Source organism: Lissotriton vulgaris, unplaced genomic scaffold (assembly GCF_964263255.1).
Source record: "Lissotriton vulgaris unplaced genomic scaffold, aLisVul1.2 SCAFFOLD_1830, whole genome shotgun sequence".
Classification (NCBI taxonomy): Eukaryota; Metazoa; Chordata; class Amphibia; order Caudata; family Salamandridae; genus Lissotriton; species Lissotriton vulgaris.
Genome location: NW_028254071.1, coordinates 270,025 through 297,592, shown reverse-complemented (window position 1 = coordinate 297,592; position 27,568 = coordinate 270,025). Strand labels below are relative to the sequence as shown.

At 42.7% G+C, this 27,568-nt stretch overlaps 1 pseudogene across 1 annotated transcript; it reads right to left on the bottom strand.

Annotated features, from left to right (window-relative positions):
• Positions 1 to 4,072: 4,072 nt before the first annotated feature.
• Positions 4,073 to 6,094, bottom strand: LOC147660670 (DNA excision repair protein ERCC-8 pseudogene; annotated as a pseudogene). The gene has a single exon (XR_015306215.1). The product of XR_015306215.1 is annotated as a DNA excision repair protein ERCC-8 pseudogene (transcript).
• Between the last annotated feature and the right edge of the window lie 21,474 nt (positions 6,095 to 27,568).

Here is a 27,568-nt window from a genome sequence, read left to right as displayed (position 1 = left end):
CTTGCCACCTTCCTTCAGGATAATCCATCACCAACTCTATCCGAAACAGATAGCCAATTTATGGCCAGTTCTTTTTCTTTGATAGAATTGGAGGAAGTTGTAAAAAGTTTGGCGAACGGCAAGATCTGTGGCCCAGATGGATTACCAGTAGAATTTTTTAAGGTCTTTTTTGGGGCAATATTAGATTTTTTTTTATCCCTGATTAATTCCTTATTAGAAGGAGGCCCAGTCCCTGAATCTTTTAGGCAGGGTAACATAGTTAGTTTCCCAAAGAAAGGCAAAGATAAGACGGATCCTAGCTCCTATCGTCCGATCACGCTATTGAATTCGTACTATAAAATTGTTACAAAACTTTTATCATGTAGGTTCAATAAATTTGCAGCACAGTTGATCCATGCTGATGAAAATGGGTTTTGGCGGGTAGACAACTGGCCACCAATACCCACTTCCTTGCAGAAGCATTGGACTATTTTGAGGTTCAGAAAATTCCGGCTCTTGTGTTATTGTTCGACGCTGAAAAGGCCTTTGACCTTGTGGTTTGGGAGACATTGTTTTCAATTTTATCTTCCTTTAATATCCCACAGTCTATGATACTTTTAATTCAGAATTTATATGAGAATGATGTGGCCAATATAATTATTAACTCTGAAATAGTAGGATCTATTAAAATCAAGCGAGGCACAAGGCAAGGGTGCCCTTTATCACCTGTGTTATTTGCTTTTTTTATAGAACCCCTAGCAACAGCTATTCGAAATTGTGTTGATATTCGTCCTCCAATCCCAGTAATACCTAAAATAAAGGTATATGCAGATGACATCTTGCTTTTAATCAAGCCAACAGTGGAGGTACAATCCAAGGTTTTTAAGCTGTTTAAGGAATTCGAAGCTTTGGGGGGTTATCGAATTAATAAAGGCAAGACGGTAGTCATACTGAGTGGGAGCGATACGATAAATCTACATCCCGACATTCAGCTTTCTGTTAAGTCCACCCCAAAGCGATACTTGGGAATATTCTTTTCCAATTTAATAGAGGATCTATATGAATTGAATTTTGTCCCCTTGATAAAGAAGGTCAAAGGCCTATTTTCTAGATGGAACTTACTCCCACTGTTGATAATAGGACGTGTTGCCTTGATTAAAATGTCTGTATTGCTGTTATTTAATTTTCTGTTTTCCTCAATTCCATGCACTTTATTGGGTTCCTTTTCCTCCCGGGTTGAGTCAATGTTTACAGCCTTTATTTGGGCAAAAAAAATCTGCGTCTAGCACTCAGCACTTTATATGAAGATTTAGTCCAGGGTGGGTTAGCGCTTCCCAACCTTAAAAGTTATTATGATGCGTATTTTGCACAATATTTATCAAGGTACAAGCCTCCACCACAAGCACATTTTTTCTCTAATATTTTTATCAATCTCATGTGCCATGACATTCAAATTCACTCTCCTCTACTAATGTTTAGGTCTCCAAAGTTGGTCAGTTACAAGAGTCTCCAATGGCTTTTTAAAAATGGGCAGGCTTTTTTAAAAAAATACTCCATTCCGGTATTCAATTCCACTTCCTTATTAGAAGAAATCCTCCCTCTGATGGGTGTTAGACAACCCACATACTTAGCCATAAAATGGGCGGCAGCTGGCTATCTTAAAATTTCTGATTTTATAATGAATGGCAACTGGGTGTCTATAGCTGACATGCGCCAACTAATGACTAATGACTTTAGTCTTATGAACTCTTATGGCACCTTATTTAAATATTTTGCTTTAATAAACGTCACCCACTTTTTAGCTCAAAATCAGTTGGTGGAGGATTTATTAGTTAAGACTTCTGATAGGAAGCCAGGCACCTGGAAGAAATATTTAGCCTCCATCAGGGGGGGTTGATCTTGAATCTAAAGCTTTGAGGAAATGGTTAGAGCAGGATAACTGTGTAAATTCGCCCCATATTTGGTCTACGATCAATAGGTTAAACTTTACTTCCTTAAGAGGTGTAAACTGGTGCAGGATGCTATTTTTTAGTAAATGGATGATGTATCCAACTCCAGCTGCCCTTGTAAAGATGTACCCCGATCAGTCCTCCCAATGCTTCTGATGTCTGAATTATCCTGCTGCTAATTGGTCACATATTATGCTCCACTGCCCAAAAATTAATGTGTACTGGGTTGAGGTATTTGAGTATTTGGAAAAAGAATGTGAATTACAATTGGTAGCAAATGACAGGCTAATTTTATTTGGTTATGATCCTGACCTCCTTTGCTCAGTTTCAGGGACTAGATTTTTGTATATAGCTATGGCAATTGCAAGGTCACTGGTTTTACTAAAATGGCGCATGGATTCAATTCCGTCAGCCCTGGAATGAGGTCAGAAGATGAGAAGGGTGAAGAGAAGTAATAAAATATGGGGCTCCAGTTTTGACTAATAAGTAGAGGGAAGGACTGCATTTGCTGCCATATGGTGGAGGGGTGGAAGGAGATTTTAGACCTTGCTAATTATTTTTATATCAATTTATTGTGTAAATGTGTATAGGGGATTGTTTCTATGTGATTTTTATAACTGGCGTAGATCTTTTTGTAGAGTGTTTAATAGAGTCATAGTGACTTAATGATGAATTGTATTGTCAAGATAGACTTCTTAACTGCGTTTCTTTTTTGTACAATATAATACTGTAGATGTAAATGTTTATGTGTGACAAAATCTGGCTTCAATAAAAAAATAAAAAAATGTGGAGTGCTAATAACAACTATTTTATTTCCATTTAGTATAGTGCAGATTCCAGGCACGGTAATTAACAGGTGGTAATAATGTCAACCGAATTACAATACTTAACAATCCCAGGAGAAATAGAAGATGCATTGTAAATCAAACTAGCGACTTATGACATACATATCGCGAAATCAGGTGTGTTAACTCAGTACATATGTGCAACCTCAAACAATCATATGTAGTAACAATGGGCAGACTGAAAACGTATCATTGACCAACAGTCATATCGAGGTGTGGAGGGTTGTTGTCTTGAACTAACTTTGCAAAAACTGGTTCTAACGTGCTTTGTATAAAATTTTGTAGAACCTGTTTCTTAGTTGACAAATTGCTGTTCCCCTTTTCCAAGATCTTGGTCAGTAGGCCATAAGCGTTGTCAAATCCATGAAAACAGGTTTGCTGCAATCGAATCTGTTTTGACCAACATGTTTTAAATGCCCAATTTGTCACTCTGCTACCTGTACTGGCTCTAAGGATAGATCCACCCCATTGTTTAAAGTGTTAGCCTTGCTTCTTTGGTCGCCCTGGTAGGGTTCCGAAGTTTGGGTCTACTTTCGACCCTACCCCTCATCACACTATAAGGGGGGGGGGGGGGGGTATCATTTTGCATTGTACCACTGACCCCTGGGGTTACAAACAGGAGTCACGGATCACCGTTCACCAGCATTAGTGCTAATAATGACATATATAAACGGAATTGTCTTTAGATGGTGAATAAAAGGAGCTATTGTCACAGAGTCCACCTTGCTTCTTTTAAGAAATCATGGGAGGAGATAATCGTGCTAGGATTGCAAAATTTGACCTTTAGGTTACTCAGTGCTCTCAGCACCTGATGCTCCTCCCAGTAGGCTCTGTGAGTAATCCTTACTAGATCTCACAAGTGTAATAATATGTTTACAGGTCAGTGGTGGGTGAGCACCCCCCCCCCCCCCATTAATGAGGATAAATCCCACAAGCTATAACTTTAATTTTTTCGGTCTTCCCTTTAATGGAATCATAGGGACTTATTTACAAGCCAATTGCGCCGCTAGTGTGTCACTTTTATTATGGGGAAAAAGTGACGAAAAGCTTGTAAATAAGCCCCATAGAATTTAAAAGCAGGTCAAGACCACCAGGGCCATGCTGTCTCTCTGTCACTGCCTACTTTAGGCGCACAGCCGCCATATTGACTCCCGCTCTGCTACTGCATAACTGAGTTGACAGCCAATAGTCCAGCAGTATTCCATGTCATGTTTTGGTTTATTTTCGATTCCAAGATGAAATCACATCTTGTGTTTATCAGAGAAGCGCTTTCTTCTCATTTCACCTTTCCCGGTAGCATTAATCTCCTGATGATCCCAATTCACAGAGCAAAGGAGGAGCAGAGTTGGCTGGAAAGCAAAACATTAGGTACAGTTTCATCTTTTTCTAAAACGGATGACTGCCAATCTTTTGTCATTGCCATAAATACACTTACCTTAATACCAGTCTATTTTAATTTTTAAAACAAGTGTCGGCTGGTTTATACGCACGTTAAATGCAAACTTTAATTCAGGAGGCGTTTATTGAAAAGTAACTAAGTTTGAAGCTTCAAAATATTTTAAAGAGGCTATATAAAACACTCAAAGTGAATCATTTTTCTGAGTTGTATTAAAAAACAAAAAGTCTCAAATAAAAAAACCCTGCTCTTCAGGCACATGCACAGGATGGGGTTCTTTTCCCCTCAAAATATATTTTTGGTGTTCGCCCACACATTAGTTTTTAGCTTGGGTTTGTATGCTTTGGGATGACCAAGAAGGCGCTCTTTTGCCTTAGTGATACCAGCAAATTTCGCAGTAATTGATCGTGTTGCAACGCCCCAGGTCACTCCTGGTTCTCAAAGGCAGTTGGTTCAATGATTGTCAATGATTGCTAAGTTACAATTCACCCTTCTTCATCACTACTGCTCCAAGCATCTTCAAAAGCAGGGTGCATACGCGCATGTGGCCCAGACTTCTCTGAATCCTCATCAGGTACAGGCTCTCGCAGCGCTGGCACCCAAGCGAGAACATTGCAGTCTTTGCTCCCACTGTAAAGCTCCTGGAAATTAGACTGGAAGGCACAGCAGTCCACGTTGCTGTAATGTCCCCTCAGCATAGTGACGAGCTCCCCTGAGTAGAGGGTGTACACCGCAATGGTGCTGCTGTATGGCACAAACACAAACTCTGGGTTGCAGCCCGAGGAGACAGTGAATTTAAGCCCTTTCATACTTTCATTGCAGACTTTACCATAATTGACAAGAGTGTTCTCCCCAGAAGCGCTGTTCCAGAGCCTCATGCGGTCATCTGTGCCTGTGGTCAGCAGGTGAAGCCCATCACTCGTAAAGCACAACCCATTCACCCTTCCATTGTGGGCCGTATTCGCTGCCTCTGATGAAGCTTTTGACTTTTCGCCATTGTGTTGATCAAGGGTAATCAAGCACCCAGATGCTTTGCGTACGTCCCACAGTTTGACTTTGCTGTCCGCACTTGCGGTTGCCAAGACGTATTCATAGCGTGGGGACCAAGACACAGAAAGCACTTCGCTTCTGTGACCCTGCAGAATGTGAGAACATGAGCCAGACTTCAAATCACACAACTGCACTTTGGGGTTCTTGCTGCCAACAGCTATCAAGCAGTGCTTTGTCGCTATTGGAGACATGTGATGGCAATACACTGTTCCGTCAAAATGAAACACGTCTGCAGGCTGCAACGTGTTTGTGTCCCATATTTTCAGTGTTTTATCGAAGGAGCTTGATGTGAAGATACCAGTGTCATGGGGATACCACTGAACTGTTTCTACACTGAATTTGTGTACATCAGGGTGACTCCTGCCCACGGTGCACACTGACTTGCAAGTGTAGTAGGGCTTTCTACTAAAATTTGCCAGGTCGTAGAGTACGATGACCCCATCTGATCCCCCGGACAACATGTACCTTTGCTCAACAGGTTCAATATCTAGTGTGTTCACACCACTCCCATGGATCCGCTCCACATCGCGATCTTTGTTCAGCTCCAAGCTCAGCACTCGTCTTGTTGTCTCAGCGCGCCTAAGACGTAGAGGGTCATCAATGCAGTAACGGCGAGCAGAGATGGAGCTCAACATCCTTAAAAACTGATATTGAAGCACTCAGTAGGGCAAAGACATTTCAGTCAAATGTTCTCAGCGACTTCCCTGGATTAAATAACTCAAATCCCAAACTACCGATGGTGATAAAACTAATCAGTCCTTTCTTTCCCTTCCCACATTTTGGTAACAAAAACGTTCCCGTGCATTAAGCAATGACTTGCACGAACATAACACATGTGAATGTTCAATACCAGGATAGCAGCTCTAGAGGAAGCTTTTTGGGTCTAAGAACCATTAAGTGAGGATATTCTCGGGTTCCATCGAAGGAATAACGTACAAAACCACTTTTGAGGCCGAATCTTGTGTTGTGATTCTTTCCTTACGGCTGCTCTTCTACATCCTGCCTCCAGTCCCTGGCTGCTCTCTGTTCCTGGTCCAGCAGTATTGTAGTCTGTGCGTGCAAGCCAATCAGATTTCTGTTTGTTACGCGACTGTAACAAGACTCATGTAAGGGATCTCAATGAGTCTCCTTAATTCTAATTACTTCTGCTGTTCCGAGTTCATAGATGTGCCTCTGAGGGTCACAACTTTACAGGTGGCCTGGGCTCATCTGGCACCCCAAACCTTGCAGACACCGCTATCAGTAAACACACGTGGATACTCGCTTAGTAGACAAGTTTGATGTTATTATTAATAATTGCCTTAAAAATTTCTGCTGCTAATGCGCCAGTTTGCAGTGCTGTAGTTAGCCAGTGCTTACTGGTATTTAATTTATAAACATATGAATGATGAAGAGCTAATATGTCCCTACCAAGATTCAAACCTATGACGTGTAGATAACACGGATTCCAGGGCCAAGCAGTTAACCTGAACAGCTATTCTACTGGAATGTTAAAATCACATCCAAGTGGCTGTTCACAGGTTTCATCTTCAAGCTAGAGTAGGGTTGTTTTTGCCTTCAGCGCTCCCTGTCCAGCCTTCCGTAGCCTTACTCACAATTAGTTGGCCCAAACCATATATTTTGCCTGGACTTGCTAGTATCTGGGAGTGGGCAGATCTTTCAATGAAGAGTCCTACATTCATTAAAGCCCCACTGTGGAAATCTGCATCTAAACTTTCTTTATGGCACTGATGTAAAATGTAAATGTAAATTGATACTTGTATAGCGCACTACTCAGCCGCAAGGGTCTCAAGGCGCTTGTACGAATACCGCTGTGGAACCCATCCTGGCTTTCCCTGTGAGGCGTCCACTCCTGGGCACCCCCAAGGTGGAGGCCAGGCATCCTTAGCGTTGTGGGGGCCGTTGTGGAGATTAAGCAAGCTATTGCCCAGAGTTGCAGAGTGGGACTCCATGATTGGAATTGGCACCGAGGCGAGAATTATCAGGTCAGTGGAATTTTGAGCCCAAGACCCGCCGAGGCGGGGAATTGAACCCTGGTCCCGGGCTAGACCTCTGCATCAGGGACTTTGTCTATCATGGGACTGCATTTCAGAAAACCGTGCCAATCTTTTTTTACTGCAGTTAACTTCCTTTATCTGTGATGTTAGTTTTTTTATTGCTGCAGAGTTCATGCTTCACAATATATGAAGAATAAAGAAGCAGAGTACTTTCTTAGTCCATTCATTATAGCACACCTGGTACTCAAATTGTGTTTGCCTATGCACTGTTCTTTTAAAGAAATGTAATGCATGGTTTGCCGTTGATGATGTGGGATGCATCTCATGTGGTCCTAGTGTAACAGTTGAAATATTTTAATACATTGTATTTTTAAGTAAGGAATACTAATATTATCTGAGAGAGACTCTCTGTGCTCTGGGTTTCTCTATAGCTCTGTTTGTCCTGCTTCAGCTGTGCCAATATTGACTGTAAATCGTACTGCAGTATCTATGGAGGTATGTGCATAGTGTGAATGTGCCATTTGGTGACAACAGTTAGCATTCTAGTGCTGTGTGTTCAGAGTCCTGCTGATCAACTGTGCAAGGACTGCGAGTGGATTGCCTTGCCAGGTCAGTCAGAGCCATCTAAGAATCTTGAGCCCGACCTTTTCAGTAAATTGAGCTGAAGCCAAGAAAGAGAGAATGAGAAAGGAAGAAAGAGGGGAGAAAGGAAAAATGAAAGAGAGAGTAGAAAAGAGAGGAGTGAGGAGAAGGGTTGTGAAGACAGAGCCAAAAGGCACTAATGGATCCAATATTCACTCATCTATGAATTGAGGACTTTCCCACAAGGGTAACCTGTTGGAGTTTTCTTGGGTATGCCTTCCCCATTTGGTGGGGAAAGGGCTCTCTTTGGAAGATAAGAACCAATGCCCTTGAATGGCGTCCTTTATTGTCATTGATGTTGGGTGGAAGTTTGATAATGACATTTTAAGTAGAGGACATTTTCAAGTTTCTGTTTTTTTTAGTGGAATGGGCAAGCTGCCAGAAAAAAAACTCCCTCCCTGGTCAAGGGAAGAATGGAATGTTCTTGTCAATTAAAGTATGAGTGACCCTACTCCATAGAATATTTATGTGATATTGTGGTTTATGAGGGTCAGAAAGCCTAAACAAACTAGGAGTGCAACTTAGGTTAAACCCATTACTCTATATATTATGTAATCTTCAGGTTCCCTCACATGACCTCGGGCCATTTACACATTGTGTCATGGATTGTTGCACAGGGGTGTGGTCCCATGCAAATGAGGGAAAAACTTTATTTCTGCACCTACGCCCTATTATGGACGTGGGTGTAAAGGCAAACAGGCCTCTAGGAGCCGCACTGGCAGTGTGCCACAAAGAAGCAGAAGTTGCTGCCTGCACTGTGAAGCACGGAGCGGCTTGTAAGCAGTTGCTTTGTCTTTCACTGAATATGCTGCCCCCAGGGCAGGCGCGAGTTCTCAGTCGCCCTGGGGCTGCCGCATGTATGATAGTAGGGCGCACTAACTCGGCCTGCACCAGGTCCATCGTTTGAAAGGTGCCCCATTGTGCAAGTTGGCACAGTGAGCCCTATTTATAACACTGGCCCAGTTCAGAATTTCTTCTGCAGATCTACCGAGTGAGTCAGTCGTGAATGGAGCTGACAGCTCCAAAACTGTGGCATGTTTACAGCATCTTGAGTAGTCTAGGATCCATCCGGGTGATAAGCAGGCCTAAAAGAGAAGGGGGAAATAGTTATCGGCAGTCTGAAAAGGGAGTGTAGTGAAAAGATTGAAAAGATTGCTGTCCTTATTTAACCAGCAGCGTGTTTATATTCAATTTGTACAAATTAATTCAGGAAGGACCGAGTTCTAAGTATGACATATGCCTCAAACCAATGTATTGAATGTGTATATGTCTAAAAAAGATAGACATCTCTTACGTTAACACAAACTATTTTGGCACATTATTTGGCAATCGATAGTGACTAGCCGAGTAGCTTCTACCCCAGGATACATAGGTACTGGGCAAAAAGAAGGTACTAAGGGGACGTAAACACAAAAACCTAAAACATTACTGCTAGTTGTACATTGTGATTTGTCATGTACCAATACAGCATTCCCTCAGGCCCCTCAGTCTCACCCATGTGAAAGAGTCAGAGGCTCTCTTCTGTTCACCCCACAGTGTCATATATTCACAAAAGACAAGGGATATGTCTCTGGCATGAGACTGCACCGCCCAGTAAGTCAGTGAGGATGCACTGTGGTGAAGGAAAGTGCAATGCAAGTCGTCAACATAAGCGATACAACACAACGCAACACAACACAACATAACAAGCATTTCCTTTGTCGTTGCTTTGTCAACACACACATAGCTCTTTGGAAACTTTTTGTCGTCCACAGTAGATTTTCTCTTTTCCCCTTTTCCAATTAAGTTACAAAGTGATTTCAGAAACAATTATGTAGGTTGCAATGCAACAGGCAAAGTCATATTGATCATTCTGGTATTCTAGCCCTCTTGTCTATGGTCTGTGCCTATTTGCATTTTTCAAGTACATTAAATGCACAATTAATTGATGCCTGCCTCCTAGCATAGGTTGCACACGATAAATAAGCTTGGAAAATAACAGCTCATAAAAAGGAAATCTGCTGATTGTCGAAAGCATGTAACTGATGAAACCTGACAAGAAATCCAGGGAAATCAGGGGTGCGATGTAGCTATGTGCAGTACTTGCTATTAGCTTCGGATCAGGGTTTTTTAGAGCCCTGGGCAAAATGATATTTTGTCTATTGAGCACTCTGGATCCCATGGAAACTTGGACTCTATTTGAGACCTGCCCTGTGAGTGCCCTGGCACGATATGCCAGGGTGTTGACAATCTGTTTCTAGTGCCAGGTTAAATACTTCATTGTGCTGCCAATACTAGTCTTCCTGGAGGGTGGCAGCTTTCCAAAAATGCTGCTGAACGAATGCGAGGCTACTGCTGCCGTGGAGTGCTCAAAATGCCAGTGGTAAAGCATGGGCCAGAGGTACTCACAATTGACAGCCTTGGACTTAATATGAGCCAGTACGTCTGCTCACGTATGCCACAGCTGTGTTAACCTGCTTGCGAAGACACTTACACATGCCCTATTTTATAGCAAGTTGAGCCTCTACCTGTGGCCTCTAAATGCGCTAAAAAACAGTTGGTGATATTGCAAAACTGACTGGCACTTATCGACCTCGAAAGGATGAAAGTGTGAGTGAAACCTCATTCAGAGTTGAACCATCGACCTTCTGGATCCAGAAATCGTTTTGTGGTGGATACATTATTCCCATGAGCTATGGCTGCTCCTTTGCCTGTTATGTTTACGTCCTGTGCTAGTGTTGTTGTTGTTCCGGGGCTATTGTTGTCTCTGATCCACTTGTTCATGCGCCTGGGGTGCGTGTTTGCCTGCGTTGCTTTGGTGGAAGGATAACACAGCAACTTCTAGCTGTATGTCTGAAGTGCTGTGGCGCATATTTACAAGCCCCTTGCTTCACTATTGCATTATTTTTAACATGAGAAAAGTGACGCAAAAGTGGCACAAGGGGCTTGTAAATATGCCCCTGTGCCTTTTCTCTTGTGTGTAAGCATTTCTTTCATTGTTTGTACATGGCATTTGTATGTGGGAGCCGAGTCCAAAGGCTGCGGTGCGCTGTAAGGGGTCAAAGGCAAAGACACTGTCAATGAGTGATTGCAGGAGCATCTTATTTCTAGGAGCATCTATTCTCATATTTTTTGAAATCTTTAAAAGCTGTTTATTTTTTTATGTGGCTTCAAAGATATAGGGGCTTATTTACAAGCCTCTTCGCCACTTTTGCGTCATTTTTACCATGAGAAACGTGCCGTGCAGTTGGCACAAGTGGCTTGTAAATAAGCCTCAGAGAATTAAACAGACCTCATGAATGGACGTAAGGAGAGACCCATGAATGATTTTAACTTTTTTTATGAAATGTCAAGTTTCCCACCTGCACATTTTAATTGTGCATTTAATTATCAGACTGCTTTTATCTCAAGGGAACATATTCTGTTTAATGGAAACCATTTCAAGACAAGTTTTGTACTGCAAAGCAAGAGCACCTGCACTGCTCCTACCTACAGAGAACCTCATCATTTTTTGTTTTTCAAAAACATTTGTCCAGAAGGCAGCCGCGCATGGACAGGAAGACAGCTGAAGGGGTGCGAATCTGTGTTAATCTCCAGTAGCAGTGTTTAATATTGCAAGAGCGGGAGAAGCTACAAAATGATTTCCTTCAAGAGGCGAAGCCTCTGGAGCGATGAGAATCTCTCAGTAGATATTATATAATCTGTCACTGGAGAGTCATCCCGCCCGCTCCCGCCCCCAGACTGCTCTTCCAAGACTCAGGGTGTCTGTACAGTCCAATGTCAAATTGTTATCAAAGTCTGAGGCCACAATGTTGTGATAAAAGTATGTCAGACGGCGGACCTAGGCTTAGATCACATAAGATTATGGAGCCTCATTTTCTATTGAAAGGATATCCTGTGATATGGTTCAACATGTCATGACACCCTGGTGTCGAATTTGTTTTTAGAGTCACACAACATAGTTGTAAAGTCATGAGAAATTATTATCGCAGCCGCATGCATTATTTGTATGTTGGCTTCACATCATGTCACATTGTTCAGTCGATGAGTCAAGTGGCTAATATTTCATGAAAACTTAGGGACATATTTACAATGAAATTCTGGAGCGCGGAGCTATGACAAAAGTTTGGCAGTGCAGCGCTCCGATATTTCCAAAACGCAAAGATACGCTGCGTTTACAACAATACGGTGCACCCCTGTGTGTTCCCTAGCGCTGATGCTACTATTAGCTGCCTAGCGCCAACATAGACACCCTAACACCCTAGTACAAGGGTGCCTGCATTGCACGAAATGATTGCTTAGGTGCAGGAAGGTGTCCCTTCCTGCACATAAACAATCCATAATGACGATGTGCTACTTCTATGTGTTTTGCAGAATGCAGCAGACATAGAAAAAGCAAAACAAGGACAAATATGTTCTCCTTTTTTCACCATTCTCCTTGTTTCACCATTCTAGCGCCTGCTCTTGCATGGCATTCGTTTTTGGTGCTGCCTCAGATTTGCACATCCATGTAAATCCGGGGCAGCATAAAAAAGCAATGGGTTTTGCAGTGGAACAGCAACACCCTTTGCACGCCCTTATCTCACTAAGTGATGTAGGTAAAGGGGCTGTATTTACAAGGTGGCGTTAATCCATAAAAAGTAGCTTAAGGCAAATATGGTGAAGTGCATTGCGCCATCAGAACAGCACTAAAAGTGATGTTCTGGTGGTGCTATCCCCCTGTAAATATACCCCTTGGTGTCACATTGTTGTGGTAGGCTTGTGTTGCATTGGTGTTTTAACCCGGTCGAGTCCAATCCCTGTTATTCACCAGCCGGTCCCTCACTTCACCCGGCACCTGCCTACGTTCCCCTTAATTCCCCTTCACTCTGTGATAGGGAATGCACCTCCACACCAATGCTTCTATCTGTGACTCCTCCCTTCTACCCACCAACACAGTCTAAATCTGTCATCTCCTACCAACAAGCAAACACTTAAGGCAATGAAGAAATAAGCATGTTTAGACTTGACCTGGTAGTTTGGCAACTCTTGCGCTTTCTTACTTGATTAGCGCATCAAGTGCTAGTCCGCGCTCCACCCTAGTTTCGCTGGAATAATATCTCCCTTACTTTTGGCTCCCGGGGTCATCGCTTGGCCAGATCTCTTCCCTCCACAGACCAAAAGCAGGCAGTTCCCAGCCCAAGGCACTGTTCTGTGGAAGAAGAATTAAACCTCTCATGCCTACTTGAAGTCTAAACATGTTTATTAAGCAAAAATATAAAACTTAAACTCTCAGTGAGACTGTCCCCTTACTCTAGCAGTAATTCAATGCTAACTCCACCCACAACTTTCCATTTTTTTAATATATTTTCATCTCATATGCAGCAATGTTCAAGACGCATGGGCCAGAAACTGAAATTCCAGACATGGAGGGGAGAGAAATGATGACTAACATACTCCTGGATGGTCATGATTTAATTGTGGGACATTGAATGCGAGATTGTCCCAATCCAACTTCAAGTATCACCTCGCAACCCAACCCTCCCAAAGTCAGGCAGATTGTTCAAAAGCAATAGCCTGAATACTCGGAAACTCTGAAAGGTGCTGCCTGTGCCATAAACACCCAGGGCTTCACTGGCCACCGGGGGCAACAGGCGTTTCCCCGGTAGGCATCTAGGGTGGTGGTCGGTTTTTGGCCCCTGGGGGCTGTTTTTGTTACCTGGGGACGGTAATATCGGCCCCCGTGACAAAATCGGCTGTAATCGGCCCTTGCAAACTGCTCCACTGCACTCACCCTCGCCCAGTGGGTGCTGGTTGAGCAGTTTGCCAGGGGGGGTTTCTGTTCACAATCGGCCCTGTAAACACCCTCACGACAGTAGATTAGAATGGACCCATGTCAAGAGTTTGATCAACACTAAACTAACTACTTACTTAATTGATACCAGCACCAGCCGATCTACCATTATAACTTCTGAATTCTCCTCAATATCTATTCAGGGCTTCTCGATAGGTGCATTCTGCATCTCAAACCAAAAGAGCTGCCCATAACATTACAGATCCTTTTTTCGTTACTTTAGGTCCTGATCATTATAGACATGCCATTTTGTGGAGTCCTACTTCACAAGCCAAATTTTGGATAAAAAAACCTTCTTTGTAAGTTTAGCAACATAGGGGCATATGTACAAGCCCCTATCGTCACCCCAATGTCACCTATATAATGGCAATAATGTGGATTAACGCTGCCTTGCACATAAGGCCCCCTTTCTTGCTATGCTCATCATGAAAGGGGTGGGTAGTGGGTGTTGCAGTGGGCGTTTCACCTCAACACCCATTAATTTTGATGCTGCCCCCTATGTACAAGGGTGACATACATAGGCGGCAGCACCAAAATTAAGACCAGGTAAAAACTGGTCTTAAGATGGCGAAACAAGGAGAAATGCTTTATTTCTCCTCGTGTTTTCTTTTTCCATGTGTGCTGCCTCGTGCAGCACACATGGAAAAAGCTAAATGCCATGGTTTTGTTTATGTGTAGGAAGGTGTCCCTTGCTGCACATAAACAAACTTTTTAAAAAATGCCATTTTGTCATCTTCACGTGTGCTGCGTGAAGCAGCACTCATGAAAGTGACAGGATTGCATTTCTAGGATTGTTTGTATGCAAGAAGGGACACCTTCCTACACATAAACAATCCTCCCCTGCACGCAGACACCCTTGCACTGTGGTGCAGGGGTGCCTGCATTGGTGCTAAGTTGCTAAACTTAATGCCATCGAAGGGGGAAACGCAAGGCTGCACCAGATTCTTCTAAATATGGTGCAGCCTTGCATTTCAGAAGTGGAGGAGAGAGGCATTAATTATGTGAAAAAATTCCTAGGCAGTCTAACTGGTAGGCAAACAATTGATCCGACCCAATAGCAAAAGGAACATTCAAGAGTGAATTAATAAAACAAACATACTTTTAATTAACATAGTAAAAATCATATAAGGACCTGAACAAAATTCAGACTATATGATGAGAAGTTACAAATATCATGACATTTACATATAATAGTCAACAAATGTACATTTAATACATAAAAAATTTAAAAGAAGAAGAAATTTAAACAGTTTAATAAAAAAGACACCCTAAATCATAAATGGTGCCTCAGGTACAAAGGCAAAAAAGAACTCGACGCGCGTTTCGGCGGAAAACGCCTTCCTCAGGAGTCGCAGTTGATTATATTAGGAAACTGATGACAAGCAAGCAAAATCTTTATTCAAGGATATAAAACAACAACAGGTAAATGATATTCCTGTAGAACATAGGTCTGATGATGCTAAGATGTAATCTATTGCTGGTCATCAAGGGTAATGGAGCAGTTCCTTAAACCGGCAACAATATATCTGAATGATTAAAAACTTTTTTTCAAGATGTAGAAAATGGCAGCGTGTAGTATAAACGTTTCTACCAGGATATGAGGCCCAGGACGACAACTGTCGCACATAAAGTTGCGATTAAGGCTTGATATTTCTTTCAAGATATCAAGAAAATCCGGTAATAAATGATAATCGTCTGCGGTAAGTTTGATAGCCTCAATGCGTGTATGGCGCGGCGTCCCGGGCGCCGCGCCATACACGCATTGTGAGCAGTATCCTACCGCCGGACATTTTATCAGCAGACCTATACAAGTCTTCGTAAGCTATCAACCGTCGCTCTGAGGCTATCAAACTTGTACCTGAGGCACCATTTATGATTTAGGGTGTCTTTTTTATTAAACTGTTTAAATTTCTTCTTCTTATAAAGTTTTTATGTATTAAATGTACATGTGTTGACTATTATATGTAAATTTCATGATATTTGTAAGATCTCATCATATAGTCTGATTTTTGTTCAGGTCCTTATATGATTTTTACTATGTTAATTAAAAGTATGTTTGTTTTATAAATTCACTCTTGAATGTTCCTTTTGCTATTGGGTCGGATCAATTGTTTGCCTACCAGTTAGACTGCCTAGGAATTTTTTCACATAATTTATTGACCCTGCCCTACGAGTCTGTTCACACTACTACCCAGGGGGTCCTTGTTTCTCTCACTTGTAGAGAGGCATTAAGCCAGTATGGCTAACACCTCTCTCCTCTACTTCCTTGTATATATCCCCCATAGTCTTCCTCACCAGTGACAGATTCTTCTTGAAAGTTCCACAAGTCAATGGCTTTGATGATGTTAGGTGTGCTTTGTGCAGCAAACCATCTCCATTTATTTTTTGATTCACAAGTGTCTAAAGATTTAACTGAATTACCTGAACATGTTCTTTCTGTTTTGCGGTCTAGCCCTCCCAATTATATTGGCCGTACTGGGTCCACTGACCCTGTTAAGATTAAAACGAAACCAATGAAAAATGTGCCTCTCATCCCACAATATCCATTATGGCGTGAAGCTAATAAACCTGCTATTGCTGGGTTAAAAAAACAAGAGGATTTAGTTCTAGTGATATTGTCGGAAACACCCCAATTCTCTCCTTCAGAAATGCAAGACAACTCAATGTGTAAAGCCCCGCACAATTAATAGTTTGGTTATTTCATAACATCCTGTGGTCCACAAACCTGCAACCATCCTTTTTTGCATCTCATGCACCACACAGTGGTTCACAGTGGTGGAAGTATGTTCTTTTTGACTCCTATATATGAAGAGAAGGTAAACACCCATTATCCTGAATCTTTCTTCCCGCATACTATCACTCCCCATACATTTACAACAAATCTACCATGACTCCGCAATGCCATTATAACGCATGGCATTACATGTTATATGCTTTTAACACGCATACATTTACAACAAAATTCGTTGTAAATGCATGAATGGTAAAAGCATGTTTTTTTATATGTTAGGATAAGGTAAGTATGGTATAGGGGTATATGTTTTGGGGTTCTGAGGTATATGTTTTGCGGTGATTGGGTATTTAAAGGGTTCAGGGATAGGTTTGGTTTTTGAGGTACTGGGGTAATTTTAGGGTTAAGGGATAGGTTTGGGTTTTGGGGTACTGGGGTATTTTTAGGGTTAAGAGCTAGGTTTGGGTTTTGGGGTACAGGGGTATTTTTAGGGTTCAGGGATAGGTTTGGGTTTTGGGGTACAGGGGCATTTTTAGGGTTCAGGGATAGGTTTAGGTTTTGAGGTACTGCTGTATTTTTAGGGTTAAGGGCTAGGTTTTGGTTTTGGGGTACAGGGGTATTTTTAGGGTTCAGGGATAGGTTTGGGTTTTGGGGTACAAAGGTAGTTTTAGGGTTAAGGGCTAGGTTTGGGGTACAGGGATATTTTTAGGGTTCAGGGATAGGTTTGGGGTTTGAGATACTGGGGTATTTTTAGGGTTAAGTGCTAGGTTTTGGGTTTTGGGGTACAGGGGTATTTTTAGGGTTCATGGATAGGTTTTGTGTTTTGGGGTACAACGGTATTTTAGGGTTCAGGGATAGGTTTGGGTTTTTGGGTACAGGGGTATTCTTAGGGTTCAGGGATAGGTTTTGGGTTTTGGGGTACAGGGGAATTTTTAGGGTTCAGGGATAGGTTTGGGTTTTGGGGTACAGGGATATTTTTTAGGGTTCGGGGATAGGTTTGGGCTTTGGGGTACAGGGGTACTTTTAGGGTTCAGGGATAGGTTTGGGTTTTGGGGTAAAGGGGTATTTTTAGGGTTCAGGAATAGGTATGGGTTTTGGGGTGCAGGGGTATTTTCAGGGTTCAAGGATAGGTTTGGGTTTTGGGGTACAGAGGTATTTTTAGGGTTAAGGGCTAGGTTTGGGTTTTGGGGCACAGGGGTATTTTTAGGGATACAGGGATAGGTTTTGGGATACAGGGGTATTTTTAGGGTTCAGGGATAGGTTTTGGGTTTTGGGGTACAGAGGTATTTTTAGGGTTCTTGGATAGGTTTTGGGGTACAGGGGTATTTTTAGGGATCAGGGATAGGTTTGGGTCTTGGGGTACAGGGGAATTTTAGGGTTCAGGGATGGGTTTTGGGGTACAGGGTTTTTTTAGGGATAGGTTTGGGTTTTGGGGTACAGGGGTATTTTTAGGGTTCATGGATAGGTTTGGTTTTAGGGGTGCAGGGTATATATATATATATATATATATATATATATATATATATATATATATCCAACCAAATACCCTCTCCAGTAAGGAAAAAGAAATCCGGGCTACTTTAAAGTGCAAAGCGTAGTTTAATCAATGGCTTTCTCGACGCGTTTCGCAGTAGATACTGCTTTTTCACGTGAAAATTTTGTAATCCAGGTAACTTCATAACATACATATAGAAATGCATCATGGGAGTTGTAGTCATACCACGTATGGTTTTTATCTGGCAGCAGTGAAACACTGGCCCACATTGCGGTGTTGTTTGTAGTCAAAATGAAAGTGTCAGGATTGTCATAAGTTCAAAGCAGAAAGCTTTATTTGTTCCAAGATGCAGAACAAAACACAAACTCATATGTCTCACTCTACATCCACAACACAATCAAGAGCACAAAGGGATTTCGCAGAGGTAGTTGATTCACCAGTTCATTTTGGCTCTGGGGCAGAAGGTGAAACTAGTGATGACAATGTGTCTACTCCAATTGTGCGCAGGAAGCGCAGACATGTGGCCCCTCTGCCTCCTTTGGATGATGACATTGACCTTCAAGGGGATACAAGAGACAGTGGCCAAGACACAGTGGTCCCTGTTGAGAGCCAAGTCCAACATCAAACACAAAGAAGAACACGAGCATACAGTGTTGATCGATCCAGGAGCAGCAGTGTTCATCCTGAGACACCCACTGCGTTTGCTGGTTTGGAGCAGGATATGCTGGATGTGCAGCGCCTACAACATAAGGCACTACGGTCCATTAATAGGCAGCTCACAAGACTCAACAACAATCAACAAAACATGGGTGAGGGCATGAAGTCAATGGCAGCTGCAATTATGCATGACACTTGAGCGCACAGAGACATCTAGAAACAGGGCTGCTCATTGTGCACATTGAAGAATGCATAGTTATACAAAGGCCATCAACCGCCTATGTACAGTCACATCAAACTTTACTAGGCGCAGTATCACCATGCAGAGGGAGATGAGCCAATGTACTCAAAATATTGCCAGAGGCCTGGATCAAGTTACAAGTGCTGTTGAAATACTACAAACTGCCAACTATGGTGCCAGCACCGTAATGGCTTCTGCAGACAGTGAGGACACCTCTAGCAGGAGTAGCAACAATCCAACTCTAACATCGCAAGTCATGTAGCGCAGAAGTGGCAGACATGGTGCTGCTACTACACCTGTGTCAGACAGCATGGAATCCGAACACCGCCCTGCACCTAGCCACCACCGTAAAAAGTGAACATTTACATTGCACTAATTTCCCCTATGTTTATTACATATATGGCTATTCTTTCTCTTAATGAGACAGTACCATGACTGTGCTGTAACATGCCATCGGTTATCACACAAATAAGGTTTTAGAATTGTGATTAAACACAGCACCTGCAAAACACAGATATGTTGTGAGAGCACTTTTCTTACCTAGAAGTAATTGTTTGTTATCTCAAACCGTCTCTGCCGGCCAGCCGCAGCTCCTACTCCTGCTGTTGCCCTTGCAGGGGGAGGAATGGAATCATCATCAGATGTGTCTGAGTCACTCACTTTAATGTCTGTGCCTTTTCTCATTCCCATGTTATGTAGCATTGCGCAGCTTGTTATAATCTTACAACATGTTTCAGGACTGTACTGAAATGTACCTCCACTTTTGTGTATGCACCGGAAGCGGCTTTTTAAAATCGTTCAATGACGCTGCGCTTTGACCGGTGTGCCCTGTTGTATCTTCTCTCACTTGCATTTGATGGATTCAAATATGGCGTTAGGATGAAGTCACGCACTGCATAGGCACTGTCACCTGCATTGAAGAAAAGTAAGAGTAAGTGTATGTTCCACTGACAATTCACTAATGTATGGAAGGATGGATGTGTGAGATATATTTACCAAGCAAGTATCCCTCTCCAAACTGTCCAGCACTCAGACGTCCATGAATTCCACTATGTCGGAAAATGAAGGAGTCATGTGGGCTGCCTGGGCATTTGGCCACAATATCATTGATTTTGTATTTGGCATTGCACCCAATCTGGATGTTCAGGGAATGGTAGCTTTTCCTATTTCTGAAGACATATTCTGTAGCTGCTGGTGGTGTAATGGCAATATGGGTGCCTTCAATGCAGCCAATCACATGGGGAAAACGTGCAATTTGGTAAAAATCCAGTTTTGTTTCTTGCAAGGCCTGTTGGGTGTTTGAAAAATAGATGTGATGTTGAAGCCTGTTCAGCATTGCATTCAAAAAGGCATTAAAGAAGCGCGAAAGAGCACTCTGGGACACCCCACCAACCTCTGCTATGACGCTTTGAAAAGACCCTGAAGCCAGTAAGTGCAGTGACCACAATACCTGCACATGGGTAGGAATTGATTCTGTCCTGCCTGTAGGGTGCTCCAAAAAAAGTTTCAATTCATGTATGAGGTCCAAGATGGTGTGTGGGTGAAGTCTGTACTTATCATAGATGTCCTCTTCAGTCTGCTGGAACAGCGTGATGCGCAGTCTAAAAATTCTCTCCTGTCTCTGTCTCCTCTGTGCAAGGGCATGGATGCGCAGCCTCCTGGCTATCAGGTATAGTGCAACCATTTTGGAACTTTCAATTGCATTGTGGGGTCCTTTTTATATTTTCATCCTGGTTACCTTGTGCATGCATTTGGTGTTAATAGCGATTTCTGAAAGTGCAAATTTTCAAAATTCGCAATTTGTGAATTTTTCATACATCCCTTTGCGATTTCTTAATTTGCGATTTCAAGTTTGCGAATTTCGCAAACAAAAAAATCACTAAATTAGAGATTGCTAAAATATTCGCAGAAAAAGTGTTTTCGCAACGTAAGGAATCGCAATTTTTGTGATTCCTTATATTACGATGCAATATTTACATACATACCATTTCTCTATTTTTTAGTCGCAAACACTGTTTTTTTTGCGATTCGTAGCGTTGCGATTAAAAAAATGGTTGATACATCTACCCCTAAATGTTTTATTTAAAAAAAATAAGTGTTTGTATATATATATATATATCTCCAACACAACCGTTGTCGTAAAATATCCAAAGACAACAAGCTGAGGCCCAAGTGCATTCAAGGTGATGATTCAGTGAATTTAACTGAAATCACGCACAACGTTATTTGGATGACTCATATTTTTTGAGTTGCATATTGAGGGTACAAAGTTTGTAATGTTAATTTTTTGAAGAATGATAAAATGACCGGTCTAAAACTGTATATTTAATGTAAATACCACTGTATTCTTCAAAATGTGAGCATGTTTTCACTTTTCTGTGTCACATGTCGTAATGTTTTCTCATATCTTTATTGACTAAACACATACCTTCACTCGTGAACAAGCGGCTACGGCTGTGAAACGCGTTGGGTGTTACTGCCATTAAATCTCACCTTGAATGCACTAGGGCCTCTGCTTGTTGTCTTTGGATATTTTATGACGACTGTTGTGTTGGATTTATTGGGGTTAGGTAAACCCCGCTGCGGCCCGCCAGCAAGAAGTGGCGCGGGCTCATATCGCCATTTGCGTTGGATATATACATATATATATATATATATATATATACATACATATATTTTTTTTTATATATAATGTACTTTTACCCTGCATATGACTTTATCACACATGCATTTGTGTTGTAATGGCATGTGTGATAAAGTCATATGCAGGGTAAAAGTGTTAGGAATGATGGCTTTGCGGAGTAATAGTCCCGCGTTGTAAAAATTGCGAAGTGATGGTATGCAAGATGTTGGATTTCGGAATATCGTCAGATATTCTGAAGAGAACCATACCTCTTCACCTTTGAATTTGACTGTGGTAAGTAAATGTGGCAGAAACTCACACAAGAATTTATGGAGTCCTACTTTATCCCCCAAGGCATGAAATGAAAACTAAACACTTCCCCGAAAACCTACATTACTCCAGTATGTTGATGATCTTTCACTTGTCTGAGTCACTTCAGAACAATGCAAGAAGTGCCCCCTATGCCTTCTCAGCGAAAAAGCTAACAAGCATTGGTATAGCCAAAAGGTCTTGCCTTTGGGACCTTATAAATGTTTAGTAAGAGCTATTGGCTTTGCTAATGTCTTTAAGCTATGTTGTAGACCATTGTGGTTGCTGTGCAGCACATTAAAAAAAAAAACAATGAAAAAATGAATTAACATAAACCATGTATTCTTGTTTTTTTGTTCTTTCAATGCTGGCAACTTCTTCCTGTCTGTTCTAATGCTTGCTTGTAATAGCTTTTTTGTTGGGGAAGAATAAACAATGGGAGAGTGGAGGTTGGGAAATGGTACCTGAATGGCCACAGGCACAGTGGACGGACACTAGGGGAGAATCTTGAAACTTGTTTGGAGGCTCTAGCAGGGGAGCGCAGCTACTCATACACCCAGGAGACAGACCGGAGACCTGTTCTTCTATCGGGGATGGAGCCGTCCTCTGCGACCGAGCGACAAGTTTCGGGAGGGACGCACATGTAGCGGTGAGGGAGGAAGGGGACACCCGCCTAGCCAGCCAGATCAGCCAAATCAACCCTAGTGATCAATGGGGTGACAGATGTCGCTGCCAGATCGCCCTCAACAGATAACAGACATGCCTTGGTTTGTTTTAAATTCTTCGTTGCGCCTGGACATACAAACGGGTGAACAGTTCAGCATTGTTCAGATGTGGATTTCTGTTACGTTGTTTCCACGAGATAAGCGAAAAAGCCTGCCTTTAGCTGTTGCTGCTCAGTGCAATGATTGAATTCTTCATCACCCCAACCCCTGCCCCTGCACATGTTGCGCTTCCCGTATGCAAGACCTCAGGGGCACTGGACAATCCTGTGATCTTGGCATTCACAGAGACCTTGCCTTTCGCCATCGATCTTGTTGGGGGGGTGGGTGCTCAGGGTTGGTTGCTGGGAGGAGGCAGACAGGCACATAAGACAACCAGCATTCTGCTCCGTCTAAACTGTACTATGCAGAGAAAGAAAGCCTTCCCTTTTAAAAGCCTCTTACAAATAACAGAACTGCCCATCGATCATGTTTTATTGCTAGGCTTACTTTAGAAAGGATCCATTTATGGGCTGAAAAACATCTTGTAGTACATTTAAATGAACTGCAAACGTATGTATGCACGCACATGTATCTCTTTATATGTGCATGGTACACACGCAAACGCATGTGGGCAGTTTTTATAGAATATAAGCATTATGCTTGGCTGTTTTACTGCACAAAATGAAAGTGGTATTGAAAAACACATTTTAAAAAGAGTTGTGAAATATGATGACTATGAGGGATTGTAAACTGTATTTATGTAGCGCTTACTACACCTGGTGAAGCCTGGAAAAATGTTGCAGCAAGAAGCAGGCTACTCTTGAATGTAAGGTTAGAATTAATTAGGTAGCATAATTTGTAATATGTGCTTTTATTTTTCATGTGAGTTAGTTGTGGTAAATTTGTGCTCTCGAAATCGCCGGTTTCTAGTGTAGTGTTTTGAAAAGGATAGATTCATTGATATGAATTAGTAAAGGGGAGATGTGAGCTTTTCACTCAACCTCTGTTTCCCTATAAAATACGGATTCTTCAGAATAACGACAGCTCATAACAACTCTGTACAGCTTAACCATTGCCAGGGCTTCTAAAATTATGTGGCAAATGTATCTAAATAATCTGACAAGGTTATCGAAATTATGCAGCACGTTCTCTGGCAGAATTAATTGAATCCATTTGAGCTAAACAAAACATTTTTTGAAAAAAATGCAAATTGAGTGACAAACTAGGGGGAAAATTAGGTAAATTCATAACTACAAGGTGTGCGCTGCAGCCACATAACGCAATAAAGGTACAGGTTCTGAAAATTAATATTCTGGATGTAAAATATTTGATTGATGAGTTTTAAACATAATCTCTCGTATCCTTCTCATTACCCCCTTACCCAACAACTCTCTGGTTAGTATTCTGTGTGACATCTTTTCTCTATTCATATTATTATACTCAATATGCAATCATTGTTATAATGAACAGCGCTTTAATGCATCTAGCTGAAGAAGCGCTTTACAAAAACACTGTAATTAAATAGTCTATTATTTCTAAGCGGTTAATTTTTACACCAAGGCAGCACAACAGAGCACCTGTAAATCCACGTGCACAGGAAAGGCCTATGCATCAGGTTTGCACAGACCCTGCCTTCTTATCTTTTCTGTTGATAAAGAACAGCATATATGGACATGGCAGAAGCATTTGTGTTGTTGTGAAAAGCACAACTTTCGAATGCAGGGACTGGTTTCCATGGGTGTCCACTTCCTTTGTTCACTGTCAATTTCCCGATGTTTTAATGCCGAAATGCAGACAGTAGTGTGTCACTTGTGTGGGCGCACGAGGGATATGGGCTCTGTAAGATTCCGGGGGCCTCATTTATGAAAAGTGACGCACCGCTGCGTGAAAACAGCGATGCGTCACTTTTCACTGCGTCCTCCTTGCGACACCAATGATGCGTCATATTTACAGTATGACGCATCATGGCGCAAGGAGTTACAGATACATCAGTATTTTTGTGGAGAAGTGTGGCTCAATGGTTAGAGTGGCAGACCCTGATGCAGAGGTCTGGACCGGGACCAGGGTTCACTACCCCGCCTCGGCGGGTCTTGGGCTCAAATTTCCTCGAACCTGATCATTCTCGCCTCGGTGCCTATTCTAATCATGGGTCCCACTCTGCAACTCTGGGCAATAGCTTGCTTAATCTCCACAATGGCCCCAACAGTGCTGGGATGCCTGGCTTCACCTTGTGGGTGCCCAGGAGTGGACATTTCACAGGGAAAAACCAGGAAGGGTCCCTAAGCGTTATACGGACAGTGCCGGGACACTTCCGGTAGAGGTAGCTGTGCGCTTTACAAATGCTGGAATTTACATTTACATTTACATTTCTGACGTACCTGTATGGCGCAAAAGTGACGCATTGCTGTAGTGTGTCACAAAAGTGAACCAACTCCAGCAATGTGTCCTTTCACATGGGGCAAGCCCCGTGTGAAAGGGCCTGCCTCAGTCTCACGCCTGTTGTGAGGCAGGTGTAAGAAATTGACGCATTTGTGTCCTAGAAGTGGCGCAGTGAAATCTTATAGATTTCACTGCGTCACTTCCATGACCCTTTCTTGCGTCAAAACGCCCCCCTTGCATACATTATACCTGGCGCAGGTATAATGTGGCGCAGGGGTTTACAAAGTGAAGCATCTACCTAGATGCGTCACTTTGTAAATATGGCGCAACAAGGCTAATTTTTTACGCCACTGGTGCGTCACAAAAAGTGACGCAACGGCGGCTTAAAAGTGACGCACAGCCTCATAAATGAGGCCCCTATTGTCTGATGGTTAAGTACAAAAGTGGTTCTGTTGGGTAAGGCAAATCACTTGGAAATGCTAATAAGTGCAACTCAAACGTTTAGAAAATCTCTGAAACACATATGCACTGAGGATAAAAATACTCAAGCAATCTACTGAAAAACTTCATATAGACAAAGCATTGATTTCATGCGATTGTTTTATATATCAGAATTCATTCATGTTACATCCGAATTAATTCATTGAATGATAACATTAGATTCTTAACCCCTTCGATGCTGATGACGAGCTCAGCTCGTCATCAGCCACGGGTGGCGTGTGCTGATGACGAGCTGAGCTCGTCATGTAACATTGCTTTTTTAATGGTGCAGCACAGCACAAAAATCACCGCAGCAGCGATGCGGTTAAGGAAAGACCGTCAAACAATAGTGAAAATTATGTGACAATTTGTGAAAGGTGCTCGGTGCATGAAGCAAAGTACAGTGAAATCAAGTAATATATATATATACAATTATATACAGGGGTTAAAATTGTCCAGAATCTATTTTACAACCAAGGAGTCATAGGGTTCATGTAGTGGCTCCTGGAGTTTCTGGACCACAGGTTAGCATCGACGTTTCGACCCTAATACGCCCCAGTTGGTGGTCGCGGCAGGTCTTTATCAAGGCAGGAGGGTGGGGATGGGACAGTATGTAGATCAGGAGGAAATGTCTTTGCCTGAAGGGGTGCCGTAAGGTCAATTCCGAGTTCAATTTCTGGGAAAGCGGTCACTGAAGGACGGGAAGCAGCGTGCTGTCTCCTGGCATCCTGCCTATTGTCTGATGACAGGTCTGTGGCCAGAGCTCAGTTACAGGGACTCCTAATGGAATGGTGGGGGTTGACACCTTCCAGCAATTTCCAGAGCTCGAGTGAAAAACCAGGCCGCATAGGCCTCACGGTTGTGTTATCACACATTGTGGAGCGCTTTCTACAATTAGAGTAGCACGCACCACTTTGGGACTTATCAACTTCTGATAACATCTCAAGCTGTTATACCGCTAAGTACTCTTTAAGACGAGGCAATGAGGTGCCTTTCCAGACAGTTCTGAGGTTTCCTTCTCAAAGCGGATTCAGAGTTAGTGCTTCAAGATTGCACACCAGTGGAGGACGGAATGTACTTTTTCAGGGCCCACTGTCGGCTTATTAACATCTAGCTTTGTCTGCTCTTTTAGTTACACTGAAATTCCGGCATTAGGCATGTCAACAGGTTTTCTACATTTCGTTAGTGCGTTTGCCTTGTCACTCTAGAATGTAAACTCTTTCAAAGCCCTCTTTTTCTGAATAAATCTTTCACCCATCCCTTTCCTATAGAACAACGTTTCTGCCAATATAGTTAATGAGCTGGTCACCTGATGTAATGGTAAAGTCCTCTTGCAGGGGCTGGGTGCAGCAGACTTCAAACTGCACTTGGAGGGCACCAGCAGGTAATTAAATGGCAGAAGGGAGGGTGAGGTTGGTGCAGAAATGTCCCAGCAGGTAGAAGCGGGAGGTCTTTGTGCCATCGACCGGTGAGCAGTAGGGCCGACATGGAAGTGGACCTGGGAGAAAGCACGTTTCCGGGTCACCACTCTCTCAGCAGGTCGACAGTGGAAAACACATCAGTACAAGCATTGCAATGCAATTGGTCTCACCTTTGAGGCCTTATAAGCATTTAGCCATAAAGCACATTGTTTGCAGCTGGAGGCTAGCAGCGGCCCCACTGGGCTGGCGGGGTCCAATACTCTAAAAGAGGCAGAAAAATGTGAGGAGATAAAACCAATCTGGGAGGGGGGCTTAGGAGGGGCCCAATTGTGAACAGGAGGACCCATCCTTGGTAGGATTGTTGAGGCAAAGGGAGGCAAAATTCTAAGACGGAGAAACACATTATGAAATGAAGCCACCATGATGCAAGTGGATAAGGTAGCTGAGTGTGTTAAAAATTGCTCTTGAGAGATGTCTGTGCATCCTGCACGTTACAGATTCAGATCCAGAACCAGGAGTGCCAGGGGTAGGAGCTCTTTACCACATTACAAAATGGCACCACTGTGGTAGGAGGTCCTTGTTAGACCTGGCACCATTGGTGTGGGTCTCCCTTCCATTTTTTGCTGTTGCCTCATGTGTTTTTGCTGTGTGAGATGCTTTGGGCACTGTGCCACTGCTATTCAGTGCCACAGTGCAAGTGCTCCCTATTGTAAATTGATGTGTTAATCAGTGGTTCCATGTTTGGCTATTTTGGTTTACTTGTCAGACCCTAGTCTAGTGCACTGAGTGTGCCCAGGGCGTGTAGCTCCAAATGCTGCTAGTGGGCCTGCAGCACTGGTTGTGCCACCCACAGAAGCA